The following is a 19,821-nucleotide window of genomic DNA, read 5'->3' on the forward strand; positions in this document are numbered from 1 at the left end:
ATTCAAATATAAACTACACAGTAGCATTCTGCGAAAATTCTTTCTGTTCTGTGCATTCAACTAACAGAGTTGAACCTTACTTTTGAATGAGCCTTTCTGAAACACTCTTTCTGTAGAAACTGCAATTGGACATTCTGAGCGCTAAGAGGCCTATATTGGGAAAAATAATATCTTCAAATAAAAACTACACAGAAGCATTGTGTGAAACTTATTTCTGATATGTTCATTAAGCTAACAGAGTTAAACCATACTTTTGATTGCGCAGTTCTGAACACTCTTTCTGTAGAAAATGCAAGTGGACATTCGGAGCACTAAGAGTGTAATAATGGAAAAAGGAATATATTCAAATATAAACTACACAGTAGCATTCTGTGAAAATTCTTTCTGTTCTGTGCATTCAACTAACAGAGTTGAACCTTACTTTTGATTCAGCCGTTCTGAAACACTCTTTCTGTAGAAACTGCAATTGGACATGCTAAGCGCTAAGAGGCCTACATTGGGAAAAAGAATATCTTCAAATAAAAACTACACAGATGCATTCTGTGAAACTTATTTCTGATCTGTAAATTCAGTTAACAGAGATAAAACATATTTTTGATTGAGCAGTTATGAGACACTCTTTTTGTAGAAAATGCAAGTGGAGATTCGGAGCGCTAAGAGGGTAATAGTGGAAAAAGGAATGTCTCCAAATATAAACTACACAGAATCATTCTGTGAAACTTCTTTCTGATCTGTGCATTCAGCTAACAGAGTTAAACCATACTTTTGATTGAGCAGATCTGAACTCTCTTTCTGTAGAAAACGCAACTGGACATTTGGAGCGCTAAGAGAGTAGTAGTGGAAAAAGGAATATATTCAAATATAAACTACACAGAATGATTCTGTGAAACTTCTTTCTGATCTGAGCATTCAGCTAACAGAGTTAAACCATACTTTTGATTGAGCAGTTTTGAAACACTCTGTCTGTGGAAAATGCAACTGGACATTCGTAGCGGTAAGTGGGTAATTGTGGAAAAAATAATATGTTCAAATATAAACTACACAGAAGCAGTGTATGAAACTTCTTTCTGTTCTGTGCATTCAACTAACAGAGTTGAACCTTACTTTTGATTGAGCCTTTCTGAAACACTCTTTCTGTAGAAACTGCAATTGGACATTGTGAGCGCTAAGAGGCCTATATTGGGAAAAATAATATCTTCAAATAAAAACTACACAGAAGCATTGTGTGAAACTTATTTCTGATATGTTCATTAAGCTAACAGAGTTAAACCATACTTTTGATTGCGCAGTTCTGAACACTCTTTCTGTAGAAAATGCAAGTGGACATTCGGAGCGCTAAGAGGGTAATAGTGGAAAAAGGAATATATTCAAATATAAACTACACAGTAGCATTCTGTGAAAATTCTTTCTGTTCTGTGCATTCAACTAACAGAGTTGAACCTTACTTTTGATAGAGCCGTTCTGAAACACTCTTTCTGTAGAAACTGCAATTGGACATGCTAAGCGCTAAGAGGCCTACATTGGGAAAAAGAATATCTTCAAATAAAAACTACACAGATGCATTCTGTGAAACTTATTTCTGATCTGTAAATTCAGTTAACAGAGATAAAACATATTTTTGATTGAGCAGTTATGAAACACTCTTTTTGTAGAAAATGCAAGTGGAGATTCGGAGCGCTAAGAGGTTAATAGTGGAAAAAGGAATGTCTTCAAATATAAACTACACAGAATCATTCGGTGAAACTTTTTTCTGATCTGTGCATTCAGCTAACAGAGTTAAACCATACTTTTGATTGAGCAGATCTGAACACTCTTTCTGTAGAAAATGCAACTGGACATTTGGAGCGCTAAGAGCGTAGTAGTGGAAAAAGGAATATATTCAAATATAAACTACACAGAAGCATTCTGTGAAACTTCTTTCTGATCTGAGCATTCAGCTAACAGAGTTAAACCATACTTTTGATTGAGCAGTTTTGAAACACTCTGTCTGTAGAAAATGCAACTGGACATTCGTAGCGCTAAGTGGGTAATAGTGGAAAAAAGAATATGTTCAAATATAAACTACACAGAAGCATTGTATGAAACTTCTTTCTGTTCTGTGCATTCAACTAACAGAGTTGAACCTTACTTTTGATTGAGCCGTTCTGAAACACTCTTTCTGTAGAAACTGCAATTGGACATTCTGAGCGCTAAGAGGCCTATATTGGGAAAAAGAATGTCTACAAATAAAAACTACACAGAAGAATTGTGTGAAACTTCTTTCTGTTCTGTTTGTTCAACTAAAAGAGTTGAACCTTAGTTTTGATTGAGCCGTTCTGAAACACTCTTTCTGTAGAAAATGCAATGGAGATTCGGAGCGCTAAGAGGGTAATAGTGGAAAAAGGAATATATTCAAATATAAACTACACAGTAGCATTCTGCGAAAATTCTTTCTGTTCTGTGCATTCAACTAACAGAGTTGAACCTTACTTTTGATTGAGCCGTTCTGAAACACTCTTTCTGTAGAAAAACAATTGGACATGCTAAGCGCTAAGAGGCCTACATTGGGAAAAAGAATATCTTCAAATAAAAACTACACAGATGCATTCTGTGAAACTTATTTCTGATCTGTAAATTCAGTTAACAGAGATAAAACATATTTTTGATTGAGCAGTTATGAAACACTCTTTTTGTAGAAAATGCAAGTGGAGTTTCGGAGCGCTAAGAGGGTAATAGTGGAAAAAGGAATGTCTTCAAATATAAACTACACAAAATCATTCGGTGAAACTTCTTTCTGATCTGTGCATTCAGCTAACAGAGTTAAACCATACTTTTGATTGAGCAGATCTGAACACTCTTTCTGTAGAAAATGCAACTGGACATTTGGAGCGCTAAGAGCGTAGTAGTGGAAAAAGGAATATATTCAAATATAAACTACACAGAAGCATTCTGTGAAACTTCTTTCTGATCTGAGCATTCAGCTAACAGATTTAAACCATACTTTTGATTGAGCAGTTTTGAAACACTCTGTCTGTAGAAAATGCAACTGGACATTCGTAGCGCTAAGTGGGTAATTGTGGAAAAAAGAATATGTTCAAATATAAACTACACAGAAGCAGTGTATGAAACTTCTTTCTGTTCTGTGCATTCAACTAACAGAGTTGAACCTTACTTTTGATTGAGCCGTTCTGAAACACTCTTTCTGTAGAAACTGCAATTGGACATTCTGAGCGCTAAGAGGACTATATTGGGAAAAAGAATGTCTACAAATAAAAACTACACAGAAGAATTGTGTGAAACTTCTTTCTGTTCTGTTTGTTCAACTAAAAGAGTTGAACCTTAGTTTTGATTGAGCCGTTCTGAAACACTCTTTCTGTAGAAAATGCAATGGAGATTCGGAGCGCTAATAGGGTAATAGTGGAAAAAGGAATATATTCAAATATAAACTACACAGTAGCATTCTGTGAAAATTCTTTGTGATCTGTGCATTCAGCTAACAGAGTTAAACCATACTTTTGATTGAGCAGATCTGAACTCTCTATCTGTAGAAAATGCAACTGGACATTTGGAGCGCTAAGAGAGTATTAGTGGAAAAAGGAATATATTCAAATATAAACTACACAGAAGGATTCTGTGAAACTTCTTTCTGATCTGAGCATTCAGCTAACAGAGTTAAACCATACTTTTGATTGAGCAGATCTGAACTCTCTTTCTGTAGAAAATGCAACTGGACATTTGGAGCGCTAAGAGAGTAGTAGTGGAAAAAGGAATATATTCAAATATAAACTACACAGAAGCATTGTATGAAACTTCTTTCTGTTCTGTGCATTCAACTAACAGAGTTGAACCTTACTTTTGATTGAGCCTTTCTGAAACACTCTTTCTGTAGAAACTGCAATTGGACATTCTGAGCGCTAAGAGGCCTCTATTGGGAAAAATAATATCTTCAAATAAAAACTACACAGAAGCATTGTGTGAAACTTATTTCTGATATGTTCATTAAGCTAACAGAGTTAAACCACACTTTTGATTGCGCAGTTCTGAACACTCTTTCTGTAGAAAATGCAAGTGGACTTTCGGAGCGCTAAGAGGGTAATAGTGGAAAAAGGAATATATTCAAATATAAACTACACAGTAGCATTCTGTGAAAATTCTTTCTGTTCTGTGCATTCAACTAACAGATTTGAACCTTACTTTTGATTGAGCCGTTCTGAAACACTCTTTCTGTAGAAACTGCAATTGGACATGCTAAGCGCTAAGAGGCCTACATTGGGAAAAACAATATCTTCAAATAAAAACTACACAGATGCATTCTGTGAAACTTATTTCTGATCTGTAAATTCAGTTAACAGAGATAAAACATATTTTTGATTGAGCAGTTATGAAACTCTCTTTTTGTAGAAAATGCAAGTGGAGATTCGGAGCGCTAAGAGGGTAATAGTAGAAAAAGGAATGTCTTCAAATATAAACTACACAGAATCATTCGGTGAAACTTCTTGCTGATCTGTGCATTCAGCTAACAGAGTTAAACCATACTTTTGATTGAGCAGATCTGAACACTCTTTCTCTAGAAAATGCAACTGGACATTTGGAGCGCTAATAGCGTAGTAGTGGAAAAAGGAATATATTCAAATATAAACTACACAGAAGCATTCTGTGAAACTTTTCTCTGATCTGAGCATTCATCTAACAGAGTTAAACCATACTTTTGATTGAGCAGTTTTGAAACACTCTGTCTGTAGAAAATGCAACTGGACATTCGTAGCGCTAAGTGGGTAATAGTGGAAAAAAGAATATGTTCAAATATAAACTACACAGAAGCATTGTATGAAACTTCTTTCTGTTCTGTGCATTCAGCTAACAGAGTTGAACCTTACTTTTGATTGAGCCGTTCTGAAACACTCTTTCTGTAGAAACTGCAATTGGACATTCTGAGCGCTAAGAGGCCTATATTGGGAAAAAGAATGTCTACAAATAAAAACTACACAGAAGAATTGTGTGAAACTTCTTTCTGTTCTGTTTGTTCAACTAAAAGAGTTGAACCTTAGTTTTGATTGAGCCGTTCTGAAACACTATTTCTGTAGAAAATGCAAGTGGAGATTCGGAGCGCTAAGAGGGTAATAGTGGAAAAAGGAATGTCTCCAAATATAAACTACACAGAATCATTCGGTGAAACTTCTTTCTGATCTGTGCATTCAGCTAACAGAGTTAAACCATACTTTTGATTGAGCAGATCTGAACTCTCTTTCTGTAGAAAATGCAACTGGACATTTGGAGCGCTAAGAGAGTAGTAGTGGAAAAAGGAATATATTCAAATATAAACTACACAGAAGCATTGTATGAAACTTCTTTCTGTTCTGTGCATTCAACTAACAGAATTAAACCATACTTTTGATTGAGCAGTTTTGAAACACTCTGTCTGTAGAGAATGCAACTGGACATTCGTAGCGCTAAGTGGGTAATAGTGGAAAAAAGAATATGTTCAAATATAAACTACACAGAAGCATTGTATGAAACTTCTTTCTGTTCTGTGCATTCAACTAACAGAGTTGAACCTTACTTTTGATTGAGCCGTTCTGAAACACTCTTTCTGTAGAAACTGCAATTGGACATGCTAAGCGCTAAGAGGCCTACATTTTGAAAAAGAATATCTTCAAATAAAAACTACACAGATGCATTCTGTGAAACTTATTTCTGATCTGTAAATTCAGTTAACAGAAATAAAACATATTTTTGATTGAGCAGTTATGAAACACTCTTTTGTAGAAAATGCAAGTGGAGATTCGGAGCGCTAAGAGGGTAATAGTGGAAAAAGGAATGTCTTCTAATATAAACTACACAGAATCTTTCGGTGAAACTTCTTTCTGATCTGTGCATTCAGCTAACAGAGTTAAACCATAGTTTTGATTGAGCAGATCTGAACACTCTTTCTGTAGAAAATGCAACTGGACATTTGGAGCGCTAAGAGCCTAGTAGTGGAAAAAGGAATATATTCAAATATAAACTACACAGAAGCATTCTGTGAAACTTCTTTCTGATCTGAGCATTCAGCTAACAGAGTTAAACCATACTTTTGATTGAGCAGTTTTGAAACACTCTGTCTTTAGAAAATGCAACTGGACATTCGTAGCGCTAAGTGGGTAATAGTGGAAAAAAGAATATGTTCAAATATAAACTACACAGAAGCATTGTATGAAACTTCTTTCTGTTCTGTGCATTCAACTAACAGAGTTGAACCATACTTTTGATTGAGCCGTTCTGAAACACTCTTTCTGTAGAAACTGCAATTGGACATTCTGAGCGCTAAGAGGCCTATATTGGGAAAAAGAATGTCTACAAATAAAAACTACACAGAAGAATTGTGTGAAACTTCTTTCTGTTCTGTTTGTTCAACTAAAAGAGTTGAACCTTAGTTTTGATTGAGCCGTTCTGAAACACTCTTTCTGTAGAAAATGCAAGTGGAGATTCGGAGCGCTAAGAGGGTAATAGTGGAAAAAGGAATGTCTCCAAATATAAACTACACAGAATCATTTGGTGAAACTTCTTTCTGATCTGTGCATTCAGCTAACAGAGTTAAACCATACTTTTGATTGAGCAGATCTGAACTCTCTTTCTGTAGAAAATGCAACTGGACATTTGAAGCGCTAAGAGAGTAGTAGTGGAAAAAGGAATATATTCAAATATAAACTACACAGAAGCATTCTGTGAAACTTCTTTCTGATCTGAGCATTCAGCTAACAGAGTTAAACCATACTTTTGATTGAGCAGTTTTGAAACACTCTGTCTGTAGAAAATGCAACTGGACATTCGTAGCGCTAAGTGGGTAATAGTGGAAAAAATAATATGTTCAAATATAAACTACACAGAAGCATTGTATGAAACTTCTTTCTGTTCTGTGCATTCAACTAACAGAGTTGAACCTTACTTTTGATTGAGCCTTTCTGAAACACTCTTTCTGTAGAAACTGCAATTGGACATTCTGAGCGCTAAGAGGCCTATATTGGGAAAAATAATATCTTCAAATAAAAACTATACAGAAGCATTGTGTGAAACTTATTTCTGATATGTTCATTAAGCTAACAGAGGTAAACCATACTTTTGATTGCGCAGTTCTGAACACTCTTTCTGTAGAAAATGCAAGTGGACATTCGGAGCGCTAAGAGGGTAATAGTGGAAAAAGGAATATATTCAAATATAAACTACACAGTAGCATTCTGTGAAAATTCTTCCTGTTCTGTGCATTCAACTAACAGAGTTGAACCTTACTTTTGATTGAGCCGTTGTGAAACACTCTTTCTGTAGAAACTGCAATTGGACATGCTAAGCGCTAAGAGGCCTACATTTTGAAAAAGAATATCTTCAAATAAAAACTACACAGATGCATTCTGTGAAACTTATTTCTGATCTGTAAATTCAGTTAACAGAGATAAAATATATTTTTGATTGAGCAGTTATGAAACACTCTTTTTGTAGAAAATGCAAGTGGAGATTCGGAGCGCTAAGAGGGTAATAGTGGAAAATGTAATGTCTTCAAATATAAACTACACAGAATCATTCGGTGAAACTTCTTTCTGATCTGTGCATTCAGCTAACAGAGTTAAACCATACTTTTGATTGAGCAGATCTGAACACTCTTTCTGTAGAAAATGCAACTGGACATTTGGAGCGCTAAGAGCGTAGTAGTGGAAAAAGGAATATATTCAAATATAAACTACACAGAAGCATTCTGTGAAACTTCTTTCTGATCTGAGCATTCAGCTAACAGAGTTAAACCATACTTTTGATTGAGCAGTTTTGAAACACTCTGTCTGTAGAAAATGCAACTGGACATTCGTAGCGCTAAGTGGGCAATAGTGGAAAAAAGAATATGTTCAAATATAAACTACACAGAAGCATTGTATGAAACTTTTTTCTGTTCTGTGCATTCAACTAACAGAGTTGAACCTTACTTTTGATTGAGCCTTTCTGAAACACTCTTTCTGTAGAAACTGCAATTGGACATTCTGAGCGCTAAGAGGCCTATATTGGGAAAAATAATATCTTCAAAAAAAAACTACACAGAAGCATTGTGTGAAACTTATTTCTGATATGTTCATTAAGCTAACAGAGTTAAACCATACTTTTGATTGCGCAGTTCTGAACACTCTTTCTGTAGAAAATGCAAGTGGACATTCGGAGCGCTAAGAGGGTAATAGTGGAAAAAGGAATATATTCAAATATAAACTACACAGTAGCATTCTGTGAAAATTCTTTCTGTTCTGTGCATTCAACTAACAGAGTTGAACCTTACTTTTCATTGAGCCGTTCTGAAACACTCTTTCTGTAGAAATTGCAATTGGACATGCTAAGCGCTAAGAGGCCTACATTTTGAAAAAGAATATCTTCAAATAAAAACTACACGGATGCATTCTGTGAAACTTATTTCTGATCTGTAAATTCAGTTAACAGAAATAAAACATATTTTTGATTGAGCAGTTATGAAACACACTTTTTGTAGAAAATGCAAGTGGAGATTCGGAGCGCTAAGAGGGTAATAGTGGAAAAAGGAATGTCTTCAAATATAAACTACACAGAATCATTCGGTGAAACTTTTTTCTGATCTGTGCATTCAGGTAACAGAGTTAAAACATACTTTTGATTGAGCAGATCTGAACACTCTTTCTGTAGAAAATGCAAATGGACATTTGGAGCGCTAAGAGCGTAGTAGTGGAAAAAGGAATATATTCAAATATAAACTACACAGAAGCATTCTGTGAAATTTCTTTCTGATCTGAGCATTCAGCTAACAGAGTTAAACCATACTTTTGATTGGGCAGTTTTGAAACATTCTGTCTGTAGAAAATGCAACTGGACATTCGTAGCGCTAAGTGGGTAATAGTGGAAAAAAGAATATGTTCAAATATAAACTACACAGAAGCATTGTATGAAACTTCTTTCTGTTCTGTGCATTCAACTAACAGAGTTGAACCTTACTTTTGATTGAGCCGTTCTGAAACACTCTTTCTGTAGAAACTGCAATTGGACATTCTGAGCGCTAAGAGGCCTATATTGGGAAAAAGAATGTCTACAAATAAAAACTACACAGAAGAATTGTGTGAAACTTCTTTCTGTTCTGTTTGTTCAACTAAAAGTGTTGAACCTTAGTTTTGATTGAGCCGTTCTGAAACACTCTTTCTGTAGAAAATGCAATGGAGATTCGGAGCGTTAAGAGGGTAATAGTGGAAAAAGGAATATATTCAAATATAAACTACACAGTAGCATTCTGTGAAAATTCTTTCTCTTCTGTGCATTCAACTAACAGATTTGAACCTTACTTTTGATTGAGCCGTTCTGAAACACTCTTTCTGTAGAAACTGCAATTGGACATGCTAAGCGCTAAGAGGCCTACATTGGGAAAAAGAATATCTTCAAATAAAAACTACACAGAAGCATTCTGTGAAATTTATTTCTGATCTGTAAATTCAGTTAACAGAGATAAAACATATTTTTGATTGAGCAGTTATGAAACACTCTTTTTGTAGAAAATGCAAGTGGAGTTTCCGAGCGCTAAGAGGGTAATAGTGGAAAAAGGAATATCTTCAAATATAAACTACACAGAATCATTCGGTGAAACTTCTTTCTGATCTGTGCATTCAGCTAACAGAGTTAAACCATACTTTTGATTGAGCAGATCTGAACACTCTTTCTGTAGAAAATGCAACTGGACATTTGGAGCGCTAAGAGCGTAGTAGTGGAAAAAGGAATATATTCAAATATAAACTACACAGAAGCATTCTGTGAAACTTCTTTCTGATCTGAGCATTCAGCTAACAGAGTTAAACCATACTTTTGATTGAGCAGTTTTGAAACACTCTGTCTGTAGTAAATGCAACTGGACATTCGTAGCGCTAAGTGGGTAATAGTGGAAAAAAGAATATGTTCAAATATAAACTACACAGAAGCAGTGTATGAAACTACTTTCTGTTCTGTGCATTCAACTAACAGAGTTGAACCTTACTTTTGATTGAGCCGTTCTGAAACACTCTTTCTGTAGAAACTGCAATTGGACATTCTGAGCGCTAAGAGGCCTATATTGGGAAAAAGAATGTGACAAATAAAAACTACACAGAAGAATTGTGTGAAACTTCTTTCTGTTCTGTTTGTTCAAGTAAAAGAGTTGAACCTTAGTTTTGATTGAGCCGTTCTGAAACACACTTTCTGTAGAAAATGCAAGTGGAGATTCGGAGCGCTAAGAGGGTAACAGTGGAAAATGGAATGTCTTCAAATATAAACTACACAGAATCATTCGGTGAAACTTTTTTCTGATCTGTGCATTCAGCTAACAGAGTTAAAACATACTTTTGATTGAGCAGATCTGAACACTCTTTCTGTAGAAAATGCAACTGGACATTTGGAGCGCTAAGAGCGTAGTAGTGGAAAAAGGAATATATTCAAATATAAACTACACAGAAGCATTCTGTGAAACTTCTTTCTGATCTGAGCATTCAGCTAACAGAGTTAAACCATACTTTTGATTGGGCAGTTTTGAAACATTCTGTCTGTAGAAAATGCAACTGGACATTCGTAGCGCTAAGTGGGTAATAGTGGAAAAAAGAATATGTTCAAATATAAACTACACAGAAGCATTGTATGAAACTTCTTTCTGTTCTGTGCATTCAACTAACAGAGTTGAACCTTACTTTTGATTGAGCCGTTCTGAAACACTCTTTCTGTAGAAACTGCAATTGGACATTCTGAGCGCTAAGAGGCCTATATTGGGAAAAAGAATGTCTACAAATAAAAACTACACAGAAGAATTGTGTGAAACTTCTTTCTGTTCTGTTTGTTCAACTAAAAGTGTTGAACCTTAGTTTTGATTGAGCCGTTCTGAAACACTCTTTCTGTAGAAAATGCAATGGAGATTCGGAGCGTTAAGAGGGTAATAGTGGAAAAAGGAATATATTCAAATATAAACTACACAGTAGCATTCTGTGAAAATTCTTTCTGTTCTGTGCATTCAACTAACAGAGTTGAACCTTACTTTTGATTGAGCCGTTCTGAAACACTCTTTCTGTAGAAACTGCAATTGGACATGCTAAGCGCTAAGAGGCCTACATTGGGAAAAAGAATATCTTCAAATAAAAACTACACAGAAGCATTCTGTGAAATTTATTTCTGATCTGTAAATTCAGTTAACAGAGATAAAACATATTTTTGATTGAGCAGTTATGAGACACTCTTTTTGTAGAAAATGCAAGTGGAGATTCGGAGCGCTAAGAGGGTAATAGTGGAAAAAGGAATGTCTTCAAATATAAACTACACAGAATCATTCGGTGAAACTTCTTTCTGATCTGTGCATTCAGCTAACAGAGTTAAACCATACTTTTGATTGAGCAGATCTGAACACTCTTTCTGTAGAAAATGCAACTGGACATTTGGAGCGCTAAGAGCGTAGTAGTGGAAAAAGGAATATATTCAAATATAAACTACACAGAAGCATTCTGTGAAACTTTTTTCTGATCTGAGCATTCAGCTAACAGAGTTAAACCATACTTTTGATTGAGCAGTTTTGAAACACTCTTTCTGTAGAAAATGCAACTTGACATTCGTAGCGCTAAGTGGGTAATTGTGGAAAAAAGAATATGTTCAAATATAAACTACACAGAAGCATTGTATGAAACTTCTTTCTGTTCTGTGCATTCAACTAACAGAGTTGAACCTTACTTTTGATTGAGGCGTTCTGAAACACTCTTTCTGTAGAAACTGCAATTGGACATTCTGAGCGCTAAGAGGCCTATATTGGGAAAAAGAATGTCTACAAATAAAAACTACACAGAAGAATTGTGTGAAACTTCTTTCTGTTCTGTTTGTTCAACTAAAAGAGTTGAACCTTAGTTTTGATTGAGCCGTTCTGAAACACTCTTTCTGTAGAAAATGCAAGTGGAGATTCGGAGCGCTAAGAGGGTAATAGTGGAAAAAGGAATGTCTCCAAATATAAACTACACAGAATCATTCTGTGAAACTTCTTTCTGATCTGTGCATTCAGCTAACAGAGTTAAACCATACTTTTGATTGAGCAGATCTGAACTCTCTTTCTGTAGAAAACGCAACTGGACATTTGGAGCGCTAAGAGAGTAGTAGTGGAAAAAGGAATATATTCAAATATAAACTACACAGAATGATTCTGTGAAACTTCTTTCTGATCTGAGCATTCAGCTAACAGAGTTAAACCATACTTTTGATTGAGCAGTTTTGAAACACTCTGTCTGTGGAAAATGCAACTGGACATTCGTAGCGCTAAGTGGGTAATTGTGGAAAAAATAATATCTTCAAATATAAACTACACAGAAGCAGTGTATGAAACTTCTTTCTGTTCTGTGCATTCAACTAACAGAGTTGAACCTTACTTTTGATTGAGCCTTTCTGAAACACTCTTTCTGTAGAAACTGCAATTGGACATTGTGAGCGCTAAGAGGCCTATATTGGGAAAAATAATATCTTCAAATAAAAACTACACAGAAGCATTGTGTGAAACTTATTTCTGATATGTTCATTAAGCTAACAGAGTTAAACCATACTTTTGATTGCGCAGTTCTGAACACTCTTTCTGTAGAAAATGCAAGTGGACATTCGGAGCGCTAAGAGGGTAATAGTGGAAAAAGGAATATATTCAAATATAAACTACACAGTAGCATTCTGTGAAAATTCTTTCTGTTCTGTGCATTCAACTAACAGAGTTGAACCTTATTTTGATTGAGCCGTTCTGAAACACTCTTTCTGTAGAAACTGCAATTGGACATGCTAAGCGCTAAGAGGCCTACATTGGGAAAAAGAATATCTTCAAATAAAAACTACACAGATGCATTCTGTGAAACTTATTTCTGATCTGTAAATTCAGTTAACAGAGATAAAACATATTTTTGATTGAGCAGTTATGAAACACTCTTTTTGTAGAAAATGCAAGTGGAGATTCGGAGCGCTAAGAGGTTAATAGTGGAAAAAGGAATGTCTTCAAATATAAACTACACAGAATCATTCGGTGAAACTTTTTTCTGATCTGTGCATTCAGCTAACAGAGTTAAACCATACTTTGGATTGAGCAGATCTGAACACTCTTTCTGTAGAAAATGCAACTGGACATTTGGAGCGCTAAGAGCGTAGTAGTGGAAAAAGGAATATATTCAAATATAAACTACACAGAAGCATTCTGTGAAACTTCTTTCTGATCTGAGCATTCAGCTAACAGAGTTAAACCATACTTTTGATTGAGCAGTTTTGAAACACTCTGTCTGTAGAAAATGCAACTGGACATTCGTAGCGCTAAGTGGGTAATAGTGGAAAAAAGAATATGTTCAAATATAAACTACACAGAAGCATTGTATGAAACTTCTTTCTGTTCTGTGCATTCAACTAACAGAGTTGAACCTTACTTTTGATTGAGCCGTTCTGAAACACTCTTTCTGTAGAAACTGCAATTGGACATTCTGAGCGCTAAGAGGCCTATATTGGGAAAAAGAATGTCTACAAATAAAAACTACAGAGAAGAATTGTGTGAAACTTCTTTCTGTTCTGTTTGTTCAACTAAAAGAGTTGAACCTTAGTTTTGATTGAGCCGTTCTGAAACACTCTTTCTGTAGAAAATGCAATGGAGATTCGGAGCGCTAAGAGGGTAATAGTGGAAAAAGGAATATATTCAAATATAAACTACACAGTAGCATTCTGCGAAAATTCTTTCTGTTCTGTGCATTCAACTAACAGAGTTGAACCTTACTTTTGATTGAGCCGTTCTGAAACACTCTTTCTGTAGAAACTGCAATTGGACATGCTAAGCGCTAAGAGGCCTACATTGGGAAAAAGAATATCTTCAAATAAAAACTACACAGATGCATTCTGTGAAACTTATTTCTGATCTGTAAATTCAGTTAACAGAGATAAAACATATTTTTGATTGAGCAGTTATGAAACACTCTTTTTGTAGAAAATGCAAGTGGAGATTCGGAGCGCTAAGAGGGTAATAGTGGAAAAAGGAATGTCTTCAAATATAAACTACACAAAATCATTCGGTGAAACTTCTTTCTGATCTGTGCATTCAGCTAACAGAGTTAAACCATACTTTTGATTGAGCAGATCTGAACACTCTTTCTGTAGAAAATGCAACTGGACATTTGGAGCGCTAAGAGCGTAGTAGTGGAAAAAGGAATATATTCAAATATAAACTACACAGAAGCATTCTGTGAAACTTCTTTCTGATCTGAGCATTCAGCTAACAGAGTTAAACCATACTTTTGATTAAGAAGTTTTGAAACACTCTGTCTGTAGAAAATGCAACTGGACATTCGTAGCGCTAAGTGGGTAATTGTGGAAAAAAGAATATGTTCAAATATAAACTACACAGAAGCAGTGTATGAAACTTCTTTCTGTTCTGTGCATTCAACTAACAGAGTTGAACCTTACTTTTGATTGAGCCGTTCTGAAACACTCTTTCTGTAGAAACTGCAATTGGACATTCTGAGCGCTAAGAGGACTATATTGGGAAAAAGAATGTCTACAAATAAAAACTACACAGAAGAATTGTGTGAAACTTCTTTCTGTTCTGTTTGTTCAACTAAAAGAGTTGAACCTTAGTTTTGATTGAGCCGTTCTGAAACACTCTTTCTGTAGAAAATGCAATGGAGATTCGGAGCGCTAAGAGGGTAATAGTGGAAAAAGGAATATATTCAAATATAAACTACACAGTAGCATTCTGTGAAAATTCTTTGTGATCTGTGCATTCAGCTAACAGAGTTAAACCATACTTTTGATTGAGCAGATCTGAACTCTCTATCTGTAGAAAATGCAACTGGACATTTGGAGCGCTAAGAGAGTATTAGTGGAAAAAGGAATATATTCAAATATAAACTACACAGAAGGATTCTGTGAAACTTCTTTCTGATCTGAGCATTCAGCTAACAGAGTTAAACCATACTTTTGATTGAGCTGTTTTGAAACACTCTGTCTGTAGAAAATGCAACTGGACATTCGTAGCGCTAAGTGGGTAATAGTGGAAAAAAGAATATGTTCAAATATAAACTACACAGAAGCATTGTATGAAACTTCTTTCTGTTCTGTGCATTCAACTAACAGAGTTGAACCTTACTTTTGATTGAGCCTTTCTGAAACACTCTTTCTGTAGAAACTGCAATTGGACATTCTGAGCGCTAAGAGGCCTCTATTGGGAAAAATAATATCTTCAAATAAAAAATACACAGAAGCATTGTGTGAAACATATTTCTGAAATGTTCATTAAGCTAACAGAGTTAAACCATACTTTTGATTGCGCAGTTCTGAACACTCTTTCTGTAGAAAATGCAAGTGGACATTCGGAGCGCTAAGAGGGTAATAGTGGAAAAAGGAATATATTCAAATATAAACTACACAGTAGCATTCTGTGAAAATTCTTTCTGTTCTGTGCATTCAACTAACAGAGTTGAACCTTACTTTTGATTGAGCCGTTCTGAAACACTCTTTCTGTAGAAACTGCAATTGGACATGCTAAGCGCTAAGAGGCCTACATTGGGAAAAAGAATATCTTCAAATAAAAACTACACAGATGCATTCTGTGAAACTTATTTCTGATCTGTAAATTCAGTTAACAGAGATAAAACATATTTTTGATTGAGCAGTTATGAAACACTCTTTTTGTAGAAAATGCAAGTGGAGATTCGGAGCGCTAAGAGGGTAATAGTGGAAAAAGGAATGTCTTCAAATATAAACTACACAGAATCATTCGGTGAAACTTCTTTCTGATCTGTGCATTCAGCTAACAGAGATAAAGCATACTTTTGATTGAGCAGATCTGAACACTCTTTCTGTAGAAAATGCAACTGGACATTTGGAGCGCTAAGAGCGTAGTAGTGGAAAAAGGAATATATTCAAATATAAACTACACAGAAGCATTCTGTGAAACTTCTTTCTGATCTGAGCATTCAGCTAACAGAGTTAAACCATACTTTTGATTGAGCAGTTTTGAAACACTCTGTCTGTAGAAAATGCAACTGGACATTCGAAGCGCTAAGTGGGTAATAGTGGAAAAAAGAATGTGTTCAAATATAAACTACACAGAAGCATTGTATGAAACTTCTTTCTGTTCTGTGCATTCAACTAACAGAGTTGAACCTTACTTTTGATTGAGCCGTTCTGAAACACTCTTTCTGTAGAAACTGTAATTGGACATTCTGAGCGCTAAGAGGCCTATATTGGGAAAAAGAATGTCTACAAATAAAAACTACACAGAAGAATTGTGTGAAACTTCTTTCTGTTCTGTTTGTTCAACTAAAAGAGTTGAACCTTAGTTTTGATTGAGCCGTTCTGAAACACTCTTTCTGTAGAAAATGCAAGTGGAGATTCGGAGCGCTAAGAGGGTAATAGTGGAAAAAGGAATGTCTCCAAATATAAACTACACAGAATCATTCGGTGAAACTTCTTTCTGATCTGTGCATTCAGCTAACAGAGTTAAACCATACTTTTGATTGAGCAGATCTGAACTCTCTTTCTCTAGAAAATGCAACTGGACATTTGGAGCGCTAAGAGAGTAGTAGTGGAAAAAGGAATATATTCAAATATAAACTACACAGAAGCATTCTGTGAAACTTCTTTCTGATCTGAGCATTCAGCTAAAAGAGTTAAACCATACTTTTGATTGAGCAGTTTTGAAACACTCTGTCTGTAGAAAATGCAAATGGACATTCGTAGCGCTAAGTGGGTAATAGTGGAAAAAAGAATATGTTCAAATATAAACTACACAGAAGCATTGTATGAAACTTCTTTCTGTTCTGTGCATTCAACTAACAGAGTTGAACCTTACTTTTGATTGAGCCTTTCCGAAACACTCTTTCTGTAGAAACTGCAATTGGACATTCTGAGCGCTAAGAGGCCTATATTGGGAAAAATAATATCTTCAAATAAAAACTACACAGAAGCATTGTGTGAAACTTATTTCTGATATGTTCATTAAGCTAACAGAGTTAAACCATACTTTTGATTGCGCAGTTCTGAACACTCTTTCTGTAGAAAATGCAGGTGGACATTCGGAGCGCTAAGAGGGTAATAGTGGAAAAAGGAATGTCTCCAAATATAAACTACACAGAATCATTCGGTGAAACTTCTTTCTGATCTGTGCATTCAGCTAACAGAGTTAAACCATACTTTTGATTGAGCAGATCTGAACTCTCTTTCTGTAGAAAATGCAACTGGACATTTGGAGCGCTAAGAGAGTAGTAGTGGAAAAAGGAATATATTCAAATATAAACTACACAGAAGCATTGTATGAAACTTCTTTCTGTTCTGTGCATTGAACTAACAGAGTTGAACCTTACTTTTGATTGAGCCTTTCTGAAACACTCTTTCTGTAGAAACTGCAATTGGACATTCTGAGCGCTAAGAGGCCTCTATTGGGAAAAATAATATCTTCAAATAAAAACTACACAGAAGCATTGTGTGAAACTTATTTCTGATATGTTCCTTAAGCTAACAGAGTTAAACCATACTATTGATTGCGCAGTTCTGAACACTCTTTCTGTAGAAAATGCAAGTGGACTTTCGGAGCGCTAAGAGGGTAATAGTGGAAAAAGGAATATATTCAAATATAAACTACACAGTAGCATTCTGTGAAAATTCTTTCTGTTCTGTGCATTCAACTAACAGAGTTGAACCTTACTTTTGATTGAGCCGTTCTGAAACACTCTTTCTGTAGAAACTGCAATTGGACATGCTAAGCGCTAAGAGGCCTACATTGGGAAAAACAATATCTTCAAATAAAAACTACACAGATGCATTCTGTGAAACTTATTTCTGATCTGTAAATTCAGTTAACAGAGATAAAACATATTTTTGATTGAGCAGTTATGAAACTCTCTTTTTGTAGAAAATGCAAGTGGAGATTCGGAGCGCTAAGAGGGTAATAGTAGAAAAAGGAATGTCTTCAAATATAAACTACACAGAATCATTCGGTGAAACTTCTTTCTGATCTGTGCATTCAGCTAACAGAGTTAAACCATACTTTTGATTGAGCAGATCTGAACACTCTTTCTCTAGAAAATGCAACTGGACATTTGGAGCGCTAATAGCGTAGTAGTGGAAAAAGGAATATATTCAAATATAAACTACACAGAAGCATTCTGTGAAACTTTTCTCTGATCTGAGCATTCATCTAACAGAGTTAAACCATACTTTTGATTGAGCAGTTTTGAAACACTCTGTCTGTAGAAAATGCAACTGGACATTCGTAGCGCTAAGTGGGTAATAGTGGAAAAAAGAATATGTTCAAATATAAACTACACAGAAGCATTGTATGAAACTTCTTTCTGTTCTGTGCATTCAACTAACAGAGTTGAACCTTACTTTTGATTGAGCCGTTCTGAAACACTCTTTCTGTAGAAACTGCAATTGGACATTCTGAGCGCTAAGACTCCTATATTGGGAAAAAGAATGTCTACAAATAAAAACTACACAGAAGAATTGTGTGAAACTTCTTTCTGTTCTGTTTGTTCAACTAAAAGAGTTGAACCTTAGTTTTGATTGAGCCGTTCTGAAACACTATTTCTGTAGAAAATGCAAGTGGAGATTCGGAGCGCTAAGAGGGTAATAGTGGAAAAAGGAATGTCTCCAAATGTAAACTACACAGAATCATTCGGTGAAACTTCTTTCTGATCTGTGCATTCAGCTAACAGAGTTAAACCATACTTTTGATTGAGCAGATCTGAACTCTCTTTCTGTAGAAAATGCAACTGGACATTTGGAGCGCTAAGAGAGTAGTAGTGGAAAAAGGAATATATTCAAATATAAACTACACAGAAGCATTGTATGAAACTTCTTTCTGTTCTGTGCATTCAACTAACAGAATTAAACCATACTTTTGATTGAGCAGTTTTGAAACACTCTGTCTGTAGAGAATGCAACTGGACATTCGTAGCGCTAAGTGGGTAATAGTGGAAAAAAGAATATGTTCAAATATAAACTACACAGAAGCATTGTATGAAACTTCTTTCTGTTCTGTGCATTCAACTAACAGAGTTGAACCTTACTTTTGATTGAGCCGTTCTGAAACACTCTTTCTGTAGAAACTGCAATTGGACATGCTAAGCGCTAAGAGGCCTACATTTTGAAAAAGAATATCTTCAAATAAAAACTACACAGATGCATTCTGTGAAACTTATTTCTGATCTGTAAATTCAGTTAACAGAAATAAAACATATTTTTGATTGAGCAGTTATGAAACACTCTTTTGTAGAAAATGCAAGTGGAGATTCGGAGCGCTAAGAGGGTAATAGTGGAAAAAGGAATGTCTTCTAATATAAACTACACAGAATCTTTCGGTGAAACTTCTTTCTGATCTGTGCATTCAGCTAACAGAGTTAAACCATAGTTTTGATTGAGCAGATCTGAACACTCTTTCTGTAGAAAATGCAACTGGACATTTGGAGCGCTAAGAGCCTAGTAGTGGAAAAAGGAATATATTCAAATATAAACTACACAGAAGCATTCTGTGAAACTTCTTTCTGATCTGAGCATTCAGCTAACAGAGTTAAACCATACTTTTGATTGAGCAGTTTTGAAACACTCTGTCTGTAGAAAATGCAACTGGACATTCGTAGCGCTAAGTGGGTAATAGTGGAAAAAAGAATATGTTCAAATATAAACTACACAGAAGCATTGTATGAAACTTCTTTCTGTTCTGTGCATTCAACTAACAGAGTTGAACCTTACTTTTGATTGAGCCGTTCTGAAACACTCTTTCTGTAGAAACTGCAATTGGACATTCTGAGCGCTAAGAGGCCTATATTGGGAAAAAGAATGTCTACAAATAAAAACTACACAGAAGAATTG

This window comes from Symphalangus syndactylus, chromosome 10, assembly GCF_028878055.3.
Source record: "Symphalangus syndactylus isolate Jambi chromosome 10, NHGRI_mSymSyn1-v2.1_pri, whole genome shotgun sequence".
NCBI classification, from domain to species: Eukaryota; Metazoa; Chordata; class Mammalia; order Primates; family Hylobatidae; genus Symphalangus; species Symphalangus syndactylus.